The sequence below is a fragment of the Amblyomma mixtum genome, chromosome 4 (assembly GCF_055824585.1).
Source record: "Amblyomma mixtum isolate Tamu chromosome 4, ASM5582458v1, whole genome shotgun sequence".
Lineage (NCBI taxonomy): Eukaryota > Metazoa > Arthropoda > Arachnida > Ixodida > Ixodidae > Amblyomma > Amblyomma mixtum.
Genome location: NC_143015.1, coordinates 107,774,938 through 107,782,251, shown reverse-complemented (window position 1 = coordinate 107,782,251; position 7,314 = coordinate 107,774,938). Strand labels below are relative to the sequence as shown.

General features: G+C 46.0%; 1 long non-coding RNA gene across 2 annotated transcripts; it reads right to left on the bottom strand.

The window, feature by feature from the left end:
- Window positions 1–796: 796 nt before the first annotated feature.
- On the bottom strand, window positions 797–7,215 carry LOC149347760 (uncharacterized). 2 transcript variants are annotated; one of them, XR_016292196.1, is made up of 4 exons: window positions 7,049–7,215; window positions 3,885–3,958; window positions 3,251–3,406; window positions 797–1,029 (listed from the first exon to the last, which is right to left on the bottom strand). It is a non-coding gene; the product is annotated as an uncharacterized LOC149347760 (long non-coding RNA). The 2 variants fall into 2 exon arrangements; XR_016292195.1 differs by lacking the exon at window positions 7,049–7,215 and having other exon boundaries at window positions 3,885–4,025.
- Window positions 7,216–7,314: the final 99 nt, after the last annotated feature.

The following is a 7,314-nucleotide window of genomic DNA, read 5'->3' as shown; positions in this document are numbered from 1 at the left end:
TTTGGAATGAACAAAGGCGCGTCTAGTGAATAGCGTCTAGTGAATACGGTGTCTTCGTTCACTCTCACCTTCCTTCCATCCCCTTTACGGCGAGGTTTAGGTGTCCACCGAGATATAAGAGACAGATACATTTCCTTTCCTACAAAACCAATTTACTGACGAGAAAGGCGTAGAACCGAAAAGGCGATGGCGTTCTATGGACTCCCTGGCAGCGTTGCAAGACACTGTCACGTTCCACTCTTAGAGGCGAAGCTTACCATCTTAACCACACATCAGTGACACAAGTAGCAACACGACGCTTAAGACTTCCGCCTCATCGCACGTTAGGTCAACAAAGCGCCCTCCTGAATCTTTTTAGTCGTGATGATGATGTGGTATGGTGTAAAAAGACATAAATATTTTATGTCCTCTCATTGAATGTTGTAACAAGCTTATATTTTTTTCTCAATCCGGAGAAAAATTCCTCTCAATTTGAAAGTATAAATCTGCCTTATTTTACAAGGCACGTCTTTTCGGGCTCACTTACTTTTGTGTAAGCTTTCGAACGCTTCGTGTTCCATCAATGATAACACAATTCTTTCCGTGCAATGAAGGTGACGCCAAAGCCTGCGCAAGAAATCCCAAAACTGCGGTCCCCTTTCCGTGTCCTTTTCCCTGATTGCACAGTTTGCCATTAAGTTTGCCATTTGCCAGTTTGCCATTCGCACCATAAACCCGTACAGCTTCTTCAGAGGAAACGATCGAAGGGGCAAACGCATTGAAATATGATAGTCAGCTGTGAGCCGTAAACTTACCATGTACGGCATCCCCAGCTTTGCCAGCTCCATGGCAGATGTGCACCCGAACAGGTTTATCGCTATGTGCAGCTCAGCGCGTCGCTGTGACGGGCCGCTTCACTCGCCCCATAGGTGCGTCGTGCCGCATGGAACAGCACATGCTGCATGCGGCTGCGACGCACCACGGTCATCCGGTGTGCCTGCTGCCGGTTGTTTCCATGGCAACGAAGAATCGGCGTCGTTCACGCTTCGCCTGTTGGGGCGCCGCATAATGAGCTAAAGGTTACGAAGCAGGCGGGAAGTTCGCGACTGTAGGCTGCACCGAACAAGTGGCTTTGGACCGGCGAACAAACATACTCAATACGCGTGGTAGCATGTTGTGCATCCTGTGCTCTCGCTGCACTGTCGCTTTATGTGTGTGTAGCTTATCCATCTCTTCTTTTCCTCAAAAGCCTAGAATAATAGAAAAAACTATGCTCCAAAACTTGTACACTCATGGCCGGATTACCAGCCATATACGCAACCATTCTGGACAAAAGCATTTGTGAGTGGAAAATCTTATGAACAAAATTTTTAGTATAATGCAAGATTCACCACAACAATCAATGTACCTGCAGCTCACTCTATGGCAGCCTCGGATTTTTTTTTCTGTGGACGTTTTTGCTACCGTCAAACGCGTTCCCCATTGGTGTTCGACGGCAGTCTCAACTGCTTTATGTGATCGAGGAAAACGCTTTCAATTAAAGATTTTGCTTCGTATAATAATGAACAATTACCTTCAAGATTTTTATAACCAAATGTCACAATTTTCCAATTTTTATAAATTTTGTCCGAGAATGTTGAAAATGAACAACCTTCCACACCCCCCTATACAATTCCATTGAACATTTCATATCTTTACGCCGTTCAAACCACGAAATAATGAATCATTGATAATACTGTGTGTTATCCCTAGAAGACATGACACTTTCTCGTCCATTTTGTTTCCCCAAATTGCTGGTTGGACATAATGTCGCACTCATTCAGATCGTGCCCGAAAATATATTCCACTCCCCATACAACCATCACAAAGTATTCGGCATACATGAGCGCCTTCGTCAACAGTAACAGCATTTGATAAATATTATGTTCCCGCGCAAATGCTGGGTATGCAAAAAAACTGTACTCTAAATGTATCCACTTTAATCCAAGCGCATTAGTTGGACACCCTAAAATGCAAACACAGCGGCAGCGGGACGACAAGTGACCCGTATTTCCGGTCACGACATCACGACTTAAGCAGCATTGCGTAATTTGATTGGTAAAGAAAATTCCAGGACCTTTCGGTTACCATAAACGATTGCAGGAGAGTTCAAATCTGGGTTACTTGGTACATCCTTACGAAAACACCAGTCACAAAAACTGGGACAAAGGAGAGACGAGGCACACGCAACGACTGGACTAACAACTTTTACTCCAGTCGTTGTGTATGCCTCGTCTCTCCTTTGCTCCTTTGTCCCCGTCTGTTTGGCTGGTTTTTTCATACGTTCTTACCACAAACCTTCGGTTTATATTACAGCACTAACGAAAAAAGGCGCTGAAGATTTCATTAAATGGTGGCGGCGTATTGTACGCAACTAATACTATCAGAGACTGTGGCGACAGCGTTTGCTGTATCTTTGGAACAAAAGAAGCTTTTCCGTTCAAACCACACTTATTTGGGCATGTCTAGTTAGTGAATTCATCTATACTACCTGCGCAGCTAAATCTGAAGCGCTCGCAGAGGGCGCTCTGATCACACACGGCACTATTCATGAAAATGCTGAGAGAGAAGTAGAGAGCATTCTTCGCCTCCCGTTGCAAATATAATAAAGTACACTTGACTATACGAACTCAAAGAGTTGACTGCACCATCCACTTGCAACTGGTGGAAGTTTCCTCGGCCCACTATAACCTAACCCCTTGTCGCGAGTGACAGAGGACCGTTGGTGCACCCTGAATATCGTAAATTACAACTGAATGCCCATCTTTTTCACGGAAATGGAAGGGGCTCAGATCAGCTGAATATTGTTATCCTCAACAGAGCAGTGCGACATTTGCCAACGATGAGTAATATGTTACTGTGTTAGCGTATCCTGATTTATATCTAAGGCGGATTCCATCTTGCCTAACATTCCGCAACAGAAGAACTGCTATTGTCTTCGTGCGACTATCGACGGAAGCGTTTGCAAAACCAATGTCCGGAAAGGCATGCATATATGACTGCAGAGAGCCGTGCACACATCTGAGCATGCCTTAGAGTCTTGTCCAAACAAAGTTCTTGATGAAAGACCGATTAGTTCATGACCAGAATAATGCCACGAGAAAAGTAATGAAGGGCTTGCAACAAGCAATTCCATAAAGATGTCGATGCCTAACTTTATCAATGGAGAACACTCTTCCGTATCTATTGAAGCAATAAGAACGAAATCTGTTACATGGCAAAAGTCACTCACGTGCCCACCGTAGTGAAGGGGGGGATGCGATGGTGTTGCTTGCATGATGCCAACCATCACGCCGACGCGACGCAGGAATTCTAGACGACCACCCGTTGGGCTCTGCCAGGGCCAGGAGGGTCGGACCAGCGCCAGTGTGCGGTGTGGATTGCCATTCTGCAAGAAGCACAACACTGATGAAGCGTTATACTATCACTTATATACCATCTACCGTTACACCATACCGCCTCATAGCCTGTCTTACGGCATTTCTGTCAATACGGCTCAGAAAAATATTGCAAAGAGTGGGCGTAACGGGGAAGATCCAATACATACACCAGAACTCTGAACGTAGAAGGTATTGCACCAACCCACAAAGGTTGACCGCGGATAAAAAAACTTATTCAACGAAATGTTCAACCGACGCGCCACACTTTGATCTCAAATTGATTTTGTCATTGTCCTCAACAAGGCAGCGCTGGACACATTCCAGCAGGGCATTGTGTGGGAGAAAATAAAAATACCTCCTCATTGTCAATGCTAAAGGCGATCGCATAAATACGTACCAACTAGCCCAACTTCTTACGTTATCGCAGGAAACTCTGACACAGGTAGACACAGCAGCTCTAAAGTGGCACCGACAGCCAGAGCTTACCTGACGGCTTGCTGCCCTTCAATGCGTGCTTCTCACTGGGCAGAGCCAGGGAGTGGAGACCAGAGCTGAAGGTCCTGCAAGCGTAACAAAAAATGTCGCTGAAGATTGCGCTCATCACAAGAAAACTCTAGCGAGTGATCCACAAAACAAAAAGTATGATCCCTGAACAGTGCCGTGATAGGCCAGCTGTGTCATTATATACGTGCGAGTTGCCTGTGTGAAGTAATTCACAGCTCATAAAGTCTGCTTGTACATACCCAACAATTCTGGACAAAAGTATGTTTCAGCGGAAAAACATTCATGAATGCAATTTTTTCATATAATGCAATAATTCACTATGATAATCAAAATATCCCCAAATCACCCGACGGCTGTCTTGCTTTTTTTTTCTGTGTACGTTTTTGCTTTAAACACGCTCCCCATTGGTTTCCTACGGCAGTCTCAACTGCTCGATGTGCTCGATGGAAACTCTTTAAAATAAAGATTTCGCTTCGTAGAAGAACGAAAATTTTCTTGAATATTTCCGTAACAATATGTCTAAATTTTCCAATTTTTATCATTTTTCTCCGAGAATGTTGGACATGAAAAACCTTGCGTAACCCCCTATGCAATTTCATTGAACATTTCAGGTCTGCAAGCCGTTTTGTCACGTGCGCTACCTTCCAAGCCTCCTTCCCAGAGTTTTAGTCTTGGCACAAAACCAGCAGCATGGTCTCTTTGCGGAGAACTACATGTTGCATGGTTACACGAAATGCCCGCTGACGCTCCTCGCGGCAAACTGCCCGAACCTGCACCACACTGTTGCCAAATATTTCTCAGCCGGCTTTTCTTCTTTCCGACAAAGAAGTTTCCCTTTAATTCCTCCGAAAGTTATAGCGCAATAACTATTTTGTATTGAGCAGCAGGAAAGAACACCTTCAATGTAAACAACGGCAGGAAGAATACATTTTCAGCCATAACATTGCCCTAAAGTTGTCCAAATAGTCCATTCAAACGGACCCATGAAATTGTATTGTGGGTAGTTCCTATTGCAATTAATAATATTTAAGGTTTATTGAGGGTTTAACGTCCCAAAAAGTCTAAGGTTTTGAAGGAAGTCCTAGAGAAGGGCTCCGGAAATTTCGACCACATGGCGTTCTTTAACAGACGCTGACATCGCACATTACACGGGCCTCTAGAATTTCGCCTCTATCGAAAATGGCTTAGTTCTGCTTACATGCGTATATATGCGGAAATGGTCATTCTCTACTTCATATTCGTACATATCTTCCAGTCCTCATCCCTTCCCACTCAGTGGTGCGGTAGTTAAACGGTTCGCCACTTCATCTACAGCCCCGCCGCGGTGGCTCAGTGGTTATGGCTCTCGGCTGCTGGCCTGAAAGACGCTGGTTTTATATCCGCTGCGGCGGCTGAATTTCGATGAAGGCGAAATCCTAAAGGACCGTGTACTGTGAGAGGTTAGTGCGTGTTCAAGAACCCCAGGTGGTCGAAATTTTCGGAGCTCTTCACTACGGCGTCCATCATAGCCTGAGTCGCTTTTGAACGTTAAACCCTAATAAACCAAACATCACGTCCAGGTGGGTACTTCAAACACTCACCTGTGGGGCTTGCCAGACCCAGGCTGCTCTTCGCTAGCAAGCTCCTGGGACCTATAATCAATTCAACTGCTCCTACCTTGGTGGGCACTTTGCTTAAATACACAAGAATCAAACCAAATGGGTGTGTAAATGGGTTTTAGGGGCTTAATATCACAAAGCGACTCAGGCTATGAGGGACGTCGTAGTGAAGGGCTCCGGAAATTTCGACCACCTAGGGTTCTTTAACGGGCACTGACATTGCACGTTACACGGGCCTCTACAATTTCGCCTCTATTGAAAATGGCTGGCGTCACCCTGTAAATTCCATTTGAGGAAATATTTAATCTGTAGGTATGAAGTGAAAGCATGATAAATGAACTATTTTCCTCCCTGCTCTTTATAATAGGGCATAAAGAACGGCTCGCTTGCCATTTTGAAATGGTCTTCCGGTTCCAATGTGCCTCAAGTCCCCAGTGGAGCAAAAAAAAAAACAATTTTGCGCTGCCTATGTATCGTATGCTTCTGGTAACTTGTGTAATAATGGCGCTGAGTGACGTCTGTCCCCTTCGGACACCGTCGTCGCTGGACTGCTGCTCACTTAAGCTGCTTCACGGGCCTCTGCTGCGGTACAAGATGTCGGCTCGTCGCAGTCATTTGCTACAGTTATCAACATAATTCAACTGCTACCCTGAATCCTCCAGTGCACTCCAACCATACTTGATCTTGCTTTTTTACCGTCGCCACGCCGTTAGAGCCCCCGCTTAGACCTCATTCGCACAACACTTTTCGGTGCGGCTCGAGCGGTGTGCTGCAACAAGATGTGCTGTACTGCATCAACATGGATGTCAATTGAATAGAGTTTCAACGCCGAGCTGACTGAGCTGTTCAGGCTACCTTGTTCCTCAAGCGTTTTAAGAAACCAAGCTTTAAAGACACGAAGGTGAAGGCAAAGACTGCCGTGCCAGAGTGCCTTCGCTGGTATCCTCATTTTCAACTTATTCTGCTCTGGTTTTTTTTGTCAGCTATAGCGTGGAGCGTGACCATGAAAACTATTCTGAAGACCCTTTTCAGCTCAGAGGTATTGACTTTAACGTTACATTGCTTTTTGTGCGATCCAAACGAATTCACAAAGCACAAGCAGAGGAATCCTGCCGCTACCGCCTGCGCTGCCGCGGGGCTTGTAGGCTGTAAAAACCCGTGACGCGCGGTCACATAAGAGATGCGTAATGTTCCCGTCGCTTTTTGTGCGATCCAAACGAATTCACAAAGCACAAGCAGAGGAATCCTGCCGCTACCGCCTGCGCTGCCGCGGGGCTTGTAGGCTGTAAAAACCCGTGACGCGCGGTCACATAAGAGATGCGTAATGTTCCCGTCGCTTTTTGTGCGATCCAAACGAATTCACAAAGCACAAGCAGAGGAATCCTGCCGCTACCGCCTGCGCTGCCGCGGGGCTTGTAGGCTGTAAAAACCCGTGACGCGCGGTCACATTAGAGATGCGTAATGTTCCCGGATGAGGATGAGTAATGACAAATCAACGCATCGTGCGAGTATTTCAAAGCCATCCCTTTCGACTGCCAGGCGACTCACTCTTTTGTTAAGTCCTCCAGAACTTCTCCAGTGTCGTCTGGTTCGTCCGTGGTTCCAGTGATGACTTGCTTGGACAATGTCTCCTGTGCCTTCGTAATTGAACTCAGTGATGCGGATCATAAAGTCTGTTGCCGCGTACACGTCCCCGGCCACTTCGTGTGCTGTGCCTGCAAGGTTCCCAGTTCCCAATGAATTCTCAGAAGTAGGTCCATTTTTTAACGGGTCTATAGAGTATATTTCCGCTCCCATGCGGGGAATACACAAAA